Raw genomic sequence first — 14,089 nt, 5'->3', positions numbered from 1 at the left:
TTTGCTAGTAAGGAAAATAATCGGTCTCATCTCTATACATCTTCTGACTTTGTTGCTAAATTAGATTCCATGTTACTACTAACACATGCAAATGATGAAAGTAGAATTTGGCATGAAATATTTGGTCATTTAAACTTCAAACACATGTAGTAGCTTACCAAATAAGGGATGGTAAAAGGATTGCATCCCATAGAATTTTTCGATGGAATTTGTGAAGGTTGTGCTCTTGGAAAGCATCCACAAGAAAAGTTTCAAAACTGGAATGCATGGAGAGTCTCTTCTCCTTTAAAGCTTGTTCATAGTGATCTTATGGGGTGATTTCCAAAACCTTCCATGAGTAAAGACAAATATGTGCTATCATTCATTGATGATTGCACATGATATACATGGGTGTATTTTGCTTCTCTAGAAAAATGATCAAGATCCTTTGCATAGATAATTGGGGGGAAGTATGTCAGCAACAATGTCTAACATCTTTGTGATGGAGTAGGAATAGAGTTGTAGAACATGGTTCCTTACACTTTGCAACTGAATAGGGTAGCTGAGAGGAAGAATTGATATTTGAAAGAGATGGCTAGTTGCATGTTAGATGCAAGGTGCCTTCCTTCCAAATTGTGGGATGTAGCAATCAACTATGCTTCGTACATACAAAATTGATCTCCTCACAAATTTGTCACTGGAGAAACATCTTTTGAAGCATGAAGAGGCATTCAACCGAAAGCACATAATTTTGCATTTTTGGATCATGTGCATGGGCCTGTATTAATGGAGACAAGAGAAAGTCTTTAGATCCTAAAATAAAAGAATGCATCTTTGTTGGGTATCTAGATGGCGCAAAGGGATACAAACCACTAGATCTTTCAAAATAAACACTCTTCATTGAGAAGAGTGTCTAATTTGAAGAAAGACCCCACATGCATCTCAGGAACAACATACCACAACTTCTATACTTCCTCCTCTTATAGATCTTAGAGATGATACATGCAATCATTTTGATATGATTTCAAATATTTTTGAATCTAATTTAGAGAAACATGAGCATACATATGTTGATCCACATCCAATCCCCGATTGGGCTTGTTGTGATGATTCAGTATCCCCTATGAGAAATCAAAGAACAAGGAGCTTAAGTAAGATATATGATGTCCCCCATGTACTCCCAACTATCGAGCCCATCATGCAAATGCATATCTATGTGGTTCTAGCAACTAACCCTCACACTTATACGGAATTTGTTGGGAACCCTCTTTAGGAAGTCATCATGGGGGAGGAGTACAACTCCCTCATTGTGAACCAAACTTGGGACTTGGTTCTACTTCCTTCCAATCACAAGTTTATCAAATGTAAGTGGGTCTATAACAAATAAAGGAAGTAAATGGAAATGTGAGAAAATACAAAGCAACGTTGGTAGCCAAAGGCTTTCAGCAAGTTCATGGCATCGACTATAATGAGACTTTTGCTCCAATGGCCAAAATGGACTCCGTTCAGTTGGCTCTTGTCATTGCAACAGTAAGAAGGTGGGAGGTTGACTACATGGATGTAAAGAATGCATTTATTCATGGTGATCTTGAGGAGGAAATCTTCATGGAGCAACAACAAAGGTATGTACAAAATTCATCATTGGTATGCAAACTCAAGAAGTCACTCTATGGTCTTAAGCAGCCACTTAGAGATTGGTATCCTAAAATGGTCTTGTATAAATGTGGTCTCAAAATTTCATGCGATGCAAATATGCTCCAAATGTTTACATGGTGATAACATATGACTCATTGTTGCTCAGAGTTCTCTATGTAGATGATCTACTAATATTGGGTAGTTCAGCCACAACCATTGCTATAGTCAAAATTGCTATGCATGAAAGGTTTTCCATGATAGACATGGGTCTCCTACACTTTTTCCTTGGACTTGAAATTAGCCAAAATGAATCAGATTCAAAGTTGTTCAATCCAAGTATACGAGAGATCTCCTAGTTCGGTTTCACATGACAAACAGAAAGCCAACAACCACACCTTACTTACCAAGGGTAAATCTTGAGGATGGTAAGGATACACTATTGAATATCGTGAGCTTGTGGGGAGTCAACTTTATCTCACTCACTCTCATCCACATCTGTCATATGCAGTTGGGGTCGTTTCCATATACATGCAAGTATCGCATGAGCTACATTGGAAAGTTGTCAAGCATATACTTTGATATGTTTGGGGAACCATTAGCTATGAGATTTATTATTCAACAAGATGTACTTTGGATCTCATTAACTACACTAATTTTGATTAGGTTGGCGAAAACATTTATTGCAAGTCCGCTTCAAGATATGTTCTTAGTTTGGGATTCAACCTCATTTGTTGGTCAAGCAATAAGCAATCTATCACTGCTTTATCATCAACATAGGTTGAATATAGAGGTGCAATCAATGTTTCCATTCAAGCCATTTGGTTGCAGAACTTCCTAACTAAGCTCGATATCCTTTTTCATTGTTTGATTGTCATTTGGTGCGACGATTAGAGTACATTGAAGTTTTGTAGAGATCTCGTACAACGATAGCAAACCAAACACATTGAGGTCCACATAAACTATATTCGAGGATTGATACATGATGGGGTCATCAACTTGCAATACTATCCCACTTCTAAACAAACTACCAACATCTTTACAAAGACTTTCATTGAGCAGAAGTTTCACTTTTTGCGATACCTTCTTGGAGTGAAGGACACTACAACATAGTAGTAGCCATGCACAATTAGCATATATTTTGAGGGGGTGTTTTGTTCCCACGAGATTTTCTCTCTTTCCTCTTTCCTTATTTACGCTTATGTATTTCCCATGACTTAAGGGAAAACTGGTGTTGCCTTGTTTTATTGTAGGAAAACTATTTTTGCCTTGTTTTACTGTAGGAAAACTATTGTTGCCTTGTTTTATTTTAAGCTAACCAAGGTAGAATAGTTTGAGACTTATCTATCTAGATGCCTTTTCCAAAAGTACCCTTGCTTTTCCTCTGTTTTTTACTTTGACAAAGGTTTTATATTTTGTAATTTCTCCATTTGTAAGTTAATGAAAAGTTTTTGTTCTTTCTTGCTCTTAATTTTTTCTTTTGTTCACTACAAGTTCTATTCTTATTTTCTAATTAGATTCATACTATGTTATGTATAGATTTAACTAAAGTTTTACATCATCATGTATTAACTCTTTGTTGCTTTCGACTTTCAAACATCCTTATAATTATAGTCTTTTTTAAAAGTAAAAAATTTAGGTGTCACTATTAATAATCCCGATCCTTTATAATTTTGTTTTATTCAATATTATAAAAACTCAGTGATATATTTTTATTAATATTTTAGACATCCCCTTTGTTGACGTGTACTTTATAAAGTAGGCATCAACGTGTGATTTGTGTTGCCTTCTTTCCATTTCCATTTAGAGTGTTTGCTTTAATAATAATAATAATAATAATAATAATATATTTAGGCCATTGCTTTTGTCGGCTAAACATCTTTCCACCGCCATTTGATGGATTGACAAGGGAGACACCGATTTACTTGTGGTCACTTTTGAATGATGGCATGCCATTGATTTATAATATAAAGAAATGGGCCTTCACATTTAAATATTTTATTTATTACTTTACCCAATTACTATGATATGACATCCTTTTTAATTTTGCATTTGCAAAACATTTGTGCATGCATTATATTCGTTGACTAGAGTTTAAGTACAAGTAATTTTTAAATTTTACTCTTTGGAGTACAATTCTAGTTCGAATAGTTATATTGAGCTCGACGCTTAAGCTAGGTATGCTATTGTTTATTTCATGTCAAATGTACGAAAATAAGATTTTAAATCTAATTGGACAGTTTTTTTGGGGTTGTCATTTATTTCTGATGGATGTGTAAGAGATTCAAGATTTTTTATAAGTTTATTGATTGATTTAATTTTTTTATCTTTTTGTAATGATAATCTTTTGTTATTTATTTTGATTATGAGCTCTTATGTCTTTTCAAATTCCTCTTTGATTATAATTTGAAAAGGAGTGATAAAGTATTTGCATATCTAACTCATTTGTCATTGGAAGCTTTACATTCCAAAATAAAATGCTTCTTTGTCTCAACCATTCTAAATAAGCAATGACACCTATCCCTACTTCCCATTTTTCTTTTGGTCTTTTTAATTTATCTATTTTACAATGAAATTAGGTATAAAATTTTCAAATTGATTTACTTGTTTAAATTGAAAGGTAATGAGAGTTGTACACCTCAATATAACATATTAAGTAAACGGAATAACGATTCTCTTTAAAATATTTGCACAAGAGAGATCTTATTGATCAAATTGATATTTCATAATGACCAAAAAATCAAGAGTGCAACCCAATGTATGAGATGATTGTGTTTATGAAAACATACATTTGATCTTAAAAAAGAAAATTAAAAAAATATTGTAAGTCAAAGTTAACATGATTAAAACTTAGAGTCGTGTAATTTCTACAATCCATCATGTTAGTTTTTACAACTTCTGGTTTAAACTGTGTATGGTATCTTTTCATCATCAAAGTTTTGGATCATACCACATGATCCATCATCAAGATGGAAGAAACAGTTAGAGAGCATAAATGATCAAACCTAAAATTTGAGGTTAGTCTCAAGTAATTATGTACATTACTTATTGGTATGTGAGTTATAATAAAATAAATGTTACATATAATGCACACATGATGGAATGATTATAATGTACATGTAGACAGTGAGAGATTACACAGACAAGTAAAAAGGATCACAAACAATAAGCAACATGTCCACATTAATAATCCATGACCGACATGAACATCACATGAGTCAAGCAAGGATTTGAACCTTGGTTGCACCATTAACAATGCAATCACTTAACCATCACACTATAGGACAAACCCCAACCTAATGATTTTTTAAAGATATAATAGATATAATAAATTTTATTAACATTTTATAATTCATTAGATATCAAGAAAATGATATACTTTCAGAGATTCTTCTGAAACTATTTAATCTCTCTACTTCTAATATTATTATTTATATAGAAAATTGGGCCTCCCAAAAGATGTACCAATTAGATTTTGGTCACAAAAAGACATTGAGAGAATAACATTTTTTATAATAATAATAAAGAGTAAAACTATTTAATCTCTTTACTTCTATTATTATTATTATTTATATAGAAAATTGGGCCTCCCAAAAGATTTTGGTCACAAAAAGGCATTGAGAGAGTAACATTTTTTATAATAACAATAAAAGGCAAATCAATTCTTAACATCACATCCCAATATGAAAGACATCTTATGATTAAGATAAGAAGAGAATACTTCCCAAAAGAGTAATATCATATCATTTTCATGTCAAAGTGAATGAAGGCACTAAACAAATAATGATAACATTCTTTTCACCAAAACACCAAGTGCTCAAAGCCCACAAAACAAGTATGTCCATATCCATATCATGTTTCCCTAGGATGAAATTTCTTTCTTGATTTAGATGGTGTTTCAAACTCATAATGATATGAAGTGGCCAGGAAGTCCCATAGATGGAGAGCATTTTTCAAAAACGAGTAATGTGTGAAGGAACCTTAAGGACTTTTAAAAAAGACTTGAGTGACAGACAGACATATATAATATTAATGTACATCACGCGGTGCGTCAATTCGCTGTTGAAATTGGGAAACAATCCTTGACCTTTAGCGGCTCCACGTCGCGTCATCAATATTTATTTTTTTCTTTCCCTCACTCGACAGGAAGGACGATTTGACGCCCAGTAGGTGTCAATGTAGAGTTAAATAAAGTAAGAAGAATTAGAAATTAGGGTACTTTTTTTTTCGCGTGTGTACAGAACTTGGGATAGAGTGAAAAAAGAAGTGTCAAACGTCGAGTAGTTGTTTTCGGTGTGTGGGGCAATGATTGAGAGCAGCACAAGCAATGTAATGTATTGTATGGGATGAGGTGGTCGAGGGGTCGAATCCCGGCCCCGCCGCAGAGGAATTATTCGTTTGCAGGCACAGAGAGAGAGATGGGTACCTAGAATGAATGAGGAGGAGCAGTCGCTGTCACCCAACTACTTACAGGTCCTCCTAACATACCTGCTCCTGCGTCACTCTCCACGTCATCTGCGGATAAAAAAGTTTGTTCATGTTTCATTGTTTACAAGGTTTTACACGTCAAATACCATTGGTCTTTAGATTGGCCTCTCTGTCTCATTTCCTTCCAACCAATTTCACTGCAATAGGTAGTACCCTATTTGCAGTATCTTCATCTGGAGATGAGATTTCAACTTCTATTTCTGAAGCATTACTTATAGCGTTTTTATTTGGGGATGTTATTTTTATGCACTTTTTGTTTTTTCTTTCTTTTAGTTGATTGGAGCTTCTTTCCGTCCTTTTAACTACTTGTGATTATCAGATGACATTAATATAATGTCATTTTTATCAAATAGTAAAATGTTAATTAAATAAATGTGATTAAATAAATGTGTTTAATTGTATAACAATTAATTTAAATAATAGTGTGGGGATTATATGTATAGTTCTATGGAGTTTTATGATGGGTATGGGTTTTGAGGACGGGGAATTAAGGTTCTAGATTGGGGAAGATGAGGGGGACAATGATGGAGCAGCCATTGGCAAGGGTGGGCATGGGGGAGAGTTTTTTGACAGGGATGCGGCGACTGCTTTTAAGGATGGGGAACTAAGGGCCTCAATTTGGGGACAACAAGGGGGACAATGTGTTAGGATAACCGGTGAACAACTGAGAGGCGTGGGGGGGGTGAATCAATTGTTAATAGATTATATTAATCAAACCACTTTATAACTTTTAACCGGAGCACATAAACATTGAATACCGGAATAGCAGAAACAGATACTGGTAAGCAATAAAACTTAAGAATGAAACAAAGAATTAACACAATGCAACCATACCACATAACACCATGATTTGTACATGGAAAACCACAGTGGGAAGCCTACCCATAGTCAGATGATACTTCTGCATAAAGTATGTGATACAATAAGGGGTCTGCACATGCAGGTTGGCACACTGCCTAGAGCGTATTGCTCATTACAAAAGAGTCTCACTGACTACAGAGAGGTTATAACCACCTCAAGATAACTAGACAACAATCCAGAAGAATGAACTGCCAGAGATAGCATCTACCATGCCTGATTACAATCTTGGTTAAGCTCAATACTGGAGGCCTTTGACCTCTTACTTAAACCTAATTCGATCACCTATGATCGACTAAATCTCATTCGCATATGATATTTCATTCCACGACCACGACACTTATTATTCCCATTTCATGATCTACAATGAGATCTTCCATCAATTTATACAAACCCTAAGGCCTAAACCAATTAGGTCGGCCACCTAAAATATATTACAATAAGATCATTACATATATCCATATTACTGTGATATGCCATGTCGGCTTAAGACCAAAACAACATTATCCAATCCATAAATCATCCCAGTAATGTGTAGAGAACATGTTAACATGATATCGGTCCATAACCTAGATAGGTACCGGACCTAATCTGGGTCCATCACGCCAAAGCGATGTCTCCAATCAGTTGAGGCATGATCAAGGATCACCTTTTGCATCCTGAATTCCATCTAGAAGCTGCACCACCACTTATGCATTTTGTCAAAGATGCCCAGTAAAAGCTCTGTCGGTTAAACCTTAAACCCTTACCGATAACACAAGATCTTCTACCGGTAACCAAAACCTGTCTGCCAGTAACCAACCAAAACAGCTAGGGTTGACATCAATGACAAAACATCAATGCAACACATATCAATTCCTCCATATTGCCGACACAATGATGGAGCAACAATTGTTAGGGGGGAGGAGGGGGTGAAGGTGATATACATATAGTACTTGAAAAAATAGTTATAAAAAGATCTAAGTATGAGAATCACAAATGAAACTTTGGCAAATTAGTAAAACTTAAATACTACTGAACTTTGAAGTGAATATTAACAATTTCAATATTGCACAATGAAAATTCAAAATATCAAATTTGAAATTTATATTATATTCAAGATTTCATAATGATTACAGTGACTATAGTGATGTCAAAATAAAAAAAATGGAGTGAAGTAAGGCCTCTAATTATCCCCAAACTTATCATCACTAGAACTGTTGGAAGATGACTCATACTCAAGCTCCTCCAAATTAATACCAACTAGCCCTCCTGATGTAACCATAGCATCCTCATCAATCTATGTTGGTTATTCTAGTTCTACATCCCATTGTGTTGCTAGACTCTCTTTGTACTAAAGTGTCTTGCGGTTAATGAGATGCAATGCACTATGTATAACTATAAGTGTCTTTGCTCTCCTAGAGGTAAGCATGTTCCTCTTAAGAGAGTGGAGGAACCTATAAGTAGATCAGTTTCTCTTAGGAGCAGAAGAACTAGAAACCTAAGATAGCAATTGAATGGCTAGAGTGGTAGTGAAAGAATTCAATTCATGGTAATTCCATCACAAAATTGGGTTCTCTTATGCCATAATTGCCCTATCCATCTTGGCCTCCTCAAAATAAGCCTCAAGATTGGCAATTTTTGTCCACTCAATACAAATGATTTTAGCTTCCACGATATCATACATCTTTTGGATGGCCCTCATGAACCTTGCCTTTCTAGCTCAACATCATGTAAGGGTGTAACTAAATCAAGTCTTTGCTTGTACCACTTGGGATTCAATGTATAGGCAACCATATGCAAGGGAGTGTTGAGCTTCTCCCATCTACAATGGATGCTTAGTTGAATGTGCTCATTGTATAATGCTAATGTGGGGTCCTTCTCTCACACGAGAACCCTCATTTGGTCTAGTATAGAATTAATACACTCATACACCTCCAAAGCTAGGTGCATTGGAATCCCCATATCCAATGACTTGGAAAACTAGAGTAATATATGAGACTATATTTTGCATCACCTTGAAAAATATCACTTTTCACTACATCCTTCACCCTCATCCCTGCTCTATCTTGGAATTGGTCCACCAATTCTATTATGTTTTCATAACCACTAGTTCCAATACCACTTATGACTCAAGAATTCTCTCCAAGAGAATGATATAGGATGTTATCTAGTCTCAATAGGTTTCAAGAATTCCTTCTTGGAGAAGGTCTTGAAGATTGCATGTGAAGTGTGGTGGTTGCAGATAAACATTTGCAAATCTCTAGCATCATTCATCATTTCTTTGATCCAACCAATCTTTTCCATGTCCTTGAGTGCATTATTTATGTTATGTACACAACAAGGAGTCCACCAAATATGTCTACAAGTTGCCTCAATTCCATTGGAGCTTTGCACCACACATGCGCCACATCTATCACTATTTAAACCATATTTTGTTGCCCAAACTCCTCAATAGCATCCTTAAGAATTTTAAACTAAAAATTGACATCTTTGCAATGCCTTGAACAATCAATTTCCTTAAGAAAATATGGGCCCTTTGAGCTTATAACCATGAAATTAATAAGTGAATGATTCATAATGTTCGTTCACCTATCAATGACTATAGTGCATCCAATTATCACCCAACATCCTTCATTTCCCTCATTAAGACATTTATCTTGGAATAATTTTTATCCAAGATTTTGGTCCTCAATTTTGTCTCCCTTGGTGCAAGGGGGCTTCACTAGCAAGGCAATATTATATCAAGTGCATTCATCTGGGGGGTTTAATATCCCAAAAATGAGGGTACAATATATTGCCTATCAGTGAAAATAGGGGGGTTTTTAATTCGGGCTATGAAAAAAACAATATTTGATGAAAATAGGGGGTGCTTTTAATTCAGCCTGTGTATTGGGAGGGGATGACAAAAAAGGAGTTTAGGGAAACATTTTTTGAAAATAGGGGGAATTCTTTAGTATGCCATGAACGCACATGCTATAACTCGGGTTCATTAAGTGAAACCCACATGCCTTGGTGGCACATATGATGGTCTTACCCTTGCTACCATCACTATCATCATAGTCTAATAAGAAAATTGAGCCACATGGAATGGAATGCCATTGGAAAAGAAGAATTTGTCAGTGACATCATCCATCAACTACACATTGAATAATTCAACTATTGGTTTAGGAGCATCACTAATCAACTTGTATTTCTCCTAGCCTCTATTGCATGGGCCTCTAAAGTAGAAGAAGTTGACATACATGTAACTTGCCTCTATAAAGTAGAAGTAGAAACGTGTGGCTAGATTTGATGACCCATTATCCTATGAGACAAAGAAGTAAATATAGGTGCAACTTGATTTTCTTCACCACCAACACCTCATAGCCTTCATATCTCAACCTTGAAATTTGCATTTGTCAATGTATCAAAAAAATAACATATTTCCACACCTTTTTCCTTGAATATGAAGGAGGTGGTCATTAACTCTAGTAATTTTGCTTTGAAATTCAATGCCACAAAAGTGACACTTCCACAACCTTGTGCCCCCACATATCCTAGGCTTGCTTTGTATTTTTGTTGCAAATTATTCCAAAGGAGACTTAGGATCCAAGGGACCCCTAGAAAAAAATATCAATATTGTGGAGGGGTAATTCATTCTTGTAGCTACACCTGTCATGGAATTGGTGGTTTTGGTTTCACCACCATGGTCACTCCTCTCAACCTTGTTGAATTTTGTACTTTGACTTTGAACCTTAATCAGGGTCATCCTTACTCAGGCCATGAGAGCTCATTGTGACATTGTAATAAATAATATAAAATTTAGAAGTTTATAGTTTCAAAAGTAAAATTCAATCTATGCATGCAACATAGTGCAAACGATTAAGACACACAGATTTTCTTTTTCTTTTTCTTACTTCAGGTTATAAGAAACATAGAATCAAATGATAAAAAAATAGAAATATTTGTTCTTAATCTTTTTCAACCAAGGATTTCACTTTTGTTTTTCTTACTTTAGGTTGCATGAAGTGCAAAAGTAGCGAATACACAAAATTTTAATCCTAGTTAAACAAAACAAAATAAAACATTGAACATATAAACTACTGATTTTGATTTGTTAAAAAAAAAACCTAAAAAATGTAAATAAATTTAAAAAACATGACAACCATGTCTATATGATTTAATTTAATTTTTTTTTTAAATCTAAGTTGATTTTTTATGACACTATGAATAATGAATATGCACTTGTAGCCACGTCTATGAAATTATGAACAAAATTTAAATATGAATATGTAACTAATTAAAAGAATAGTAATATAATCCTACCTTCTACTTGAAAAATCCTTACAACTTGATGTAAAGTCTCTCTTCTTCATGCTTCTCCACAACTATATTGCACTTGTAGCACTTCACTCTCACTCTTTCACTCCTTCACTCACTTTTTTTCTCCTCCTCAACCTTTCTATTGAAATGAATTTGTGAGTAAAAATGAGGATTTTAGGTTTTTTATAGGGTTTGATAAGCATTGGTTCCCTATTGCCCATTAGGGTTTTCCCTTCAATGCTGGTTCTCAAAAAAATTAACCTTATTTTTTAGTTTCTTTTTGGGCTTGTTGATCGTGGGATATGCTTGGACATCCCTAAGACATCCTAGTGGTGTTCCCAACATTAAGGAGGAGGTGGTGGTGTGGCAAGGGGACATTTCCCCAAGTCCTTGCATTTCATAAATGCATGGATTTTTTTTGGCGGGGTGTGGGGTGTATCCCTAAGAAACACTGATTATATGTGAAAAAATAATGTATCACATGTCAAGAACCAATTCATTGATGTTTTACACTTTTAAGGTTGTCTACAACAAATATCTTTGGTTTTATAAATTGATTGATCTTCACTTTGGTTCACCTCCATTTTAATGGATCTTTCTCTATATACACAACCTAAATGAACAAGAGGTGACTTGATGAATTTTATTACCTTCTTTATAATTTTTTTGTTGTAAGGATAAATAATGTCCACAAACATATTTACAATATTTGTTGGATTGTGAGGGTCATGTTCTCCTCAATCAAACCCCTAACAAACCAACTTGTTGGCTCCAAGAAAAAGGATCAAGGACAATCTGAAGCAAGCATGTAATGGACCTAGAATGATGTGCTCTAATAATTATAACATGAGTATAATCAAAGTATTATAAGGTGAGGAAATTGGCCTAACATATACTTAATATGTCGACTCTTAAATTTGACACTAAATTTCATCGTTCTCCTAAATGGATATATAGTACAAGGAGATATTTAGAAGCGGTGATATAAGAACCAAGCTAGTTGTCTATTGTTTTGTATAATGTGTTGGAAGACCCATGCGATCAATGCAGACTTTTTCATTGTCATACTATTATACACTAAGTTGTTGTTTCTATGGCAAATTGGGTGTGAGGTTGCAAATTGTGAGTGTGTATGCTTTACCAATTATAGGGACTTTTTTGTGAAAAACATAAGAAGCACAAAATTTTGAGTGCCTACAATAATCTTGCAAATATTTTTTGTTAAAAATGGAGTGATTTTGGTTTATAACAAAATTTCATATAGGTTAATGCATTAGTTATAGAAATATTTTTTTCAGTATTGCAGACATCCTCGTGGTCATATACAAAGAGTCTACCAAGTAACATTTTGTAAACCTGTAATGGTGCAATGTTGCAAGTGACTTTTGTGCATAGGTTTAACAACAAAATTGAAAGTACATTTACAACTCATTTGGATGTCCTTACCTTGTTGTAGCTATCCCAAAGTGTATCCAAGTTGGATGAATGTACTAGAGGAGAATTTAAGGTGTTGCAATATATGTTTTACATGATGATATTCTTTTGGCTATAATTGTCAATGATGACCTATGTAGGCTATTTGTCAACCTAGAACTTAATGTGTAAAATTCACTTGTGCTCTCCAAATGAGTTTATTGGTATGGTAGCAAATTAAAAAATTGCACCTCTTGATTATTCTCTGATGTCTTGATACGATCTTGTGTTGCTTGTGCAATAAGAGTTTTTCATGTATGACAATCCAAATTATGACCTCCTACAAGTGCCATGGATGGTTCATACATTTATTTTACCACGCCCTCTTCACCAAAATGAAATAAAATAAAATAAAACCTTTCAAATAATCCAAGAAAAAGAAAATGCATGAAACAACATCTAAGTTGGTTCTTTTAATGCATACATCACACTTGGCATCTCTAGCTTACAATTTTATTTATAGATCTACATACTTCATGGTGACATGGACAGTCATGTTGGGAGCATGGACTATAATGATATATATTTTATGTGCATTAAGATTAATCCACTCAATGGTAATGAGTTTATTGGTTAAACTTTGTCACATATATTTCTCTCTTATTACATGTTATGTGTAATTTTATGCTATGCTCCTTTCTATTTATTTCTCTTGGTTTAGTTACTTGGGGAAAATGTGACATATTTTTTGCAAGATACATGCTTTCTAATTACTCAAATTAGGGGAAAAAGTGGAGGCATTTTCATCTTCAATTTTACATGCACTTTGCTCACACAAAAGTAAGTGTTTCAATTACGTATCTCTATTTTTTGCAAACAATTCATGCTTAATAACTCATGCTTGTGCTTCCTATTTGATTTATTATACTTATGCTGATTAAATTCATACAACAATAATTTTGTTAGCACACTCAATCTTTATCCAATCTTTATCTCTCCTTGATTTGTGTGCATCCCTTTATGGAACATACAAAACCAAGGGGGCATATTATCATTAATCACTTTCAATTTCATGTGCAGTTCATAAGTTAACTCTAAACTATCGTAGAACTATTTTTCTTCAAGTTATGTTTGTCTTATCTTCTTAACTTTGGTATGCTTTCTAATGTAAATTTGTATGCATGTCAATATGGGAGAAACATGTAAGGGTGAAAAAGTGCATACCCTTACCACTTTTACTTCTTGAACATTTTAAAATCATCGTGGGTAAATGTTTGTATTTGTAAGGGTGTCCTTTTAGAATTGATTGATGTAGACATATGTTTACTTTTTTAGTCCCATGGGCCTTCTAGAATAAAACAATGTGGTCACATATTCAACTTCTTATAAGGGTCTTAAAAAGGCACTAGGTTGAGTAGTTAAAAGAGTCACCCCT

This window comes from Cryptomeria japonica, chromosome 9 (assembly GCF_030272615.1).
Source record: "Cryptomeria japonica chromosome 9, Sugi_1.0, whole genome shotgun sequence".
NCBI classification, from domain to species: Eukaryota; Viridiplantae; Streptophyta; class Pinopsida; order Cupressales; family Cupressaceae; genus Cryptomeria; species Cryptomeria japonica.
Note: the sequence above shows the minus strand (reverse complement) of the source record.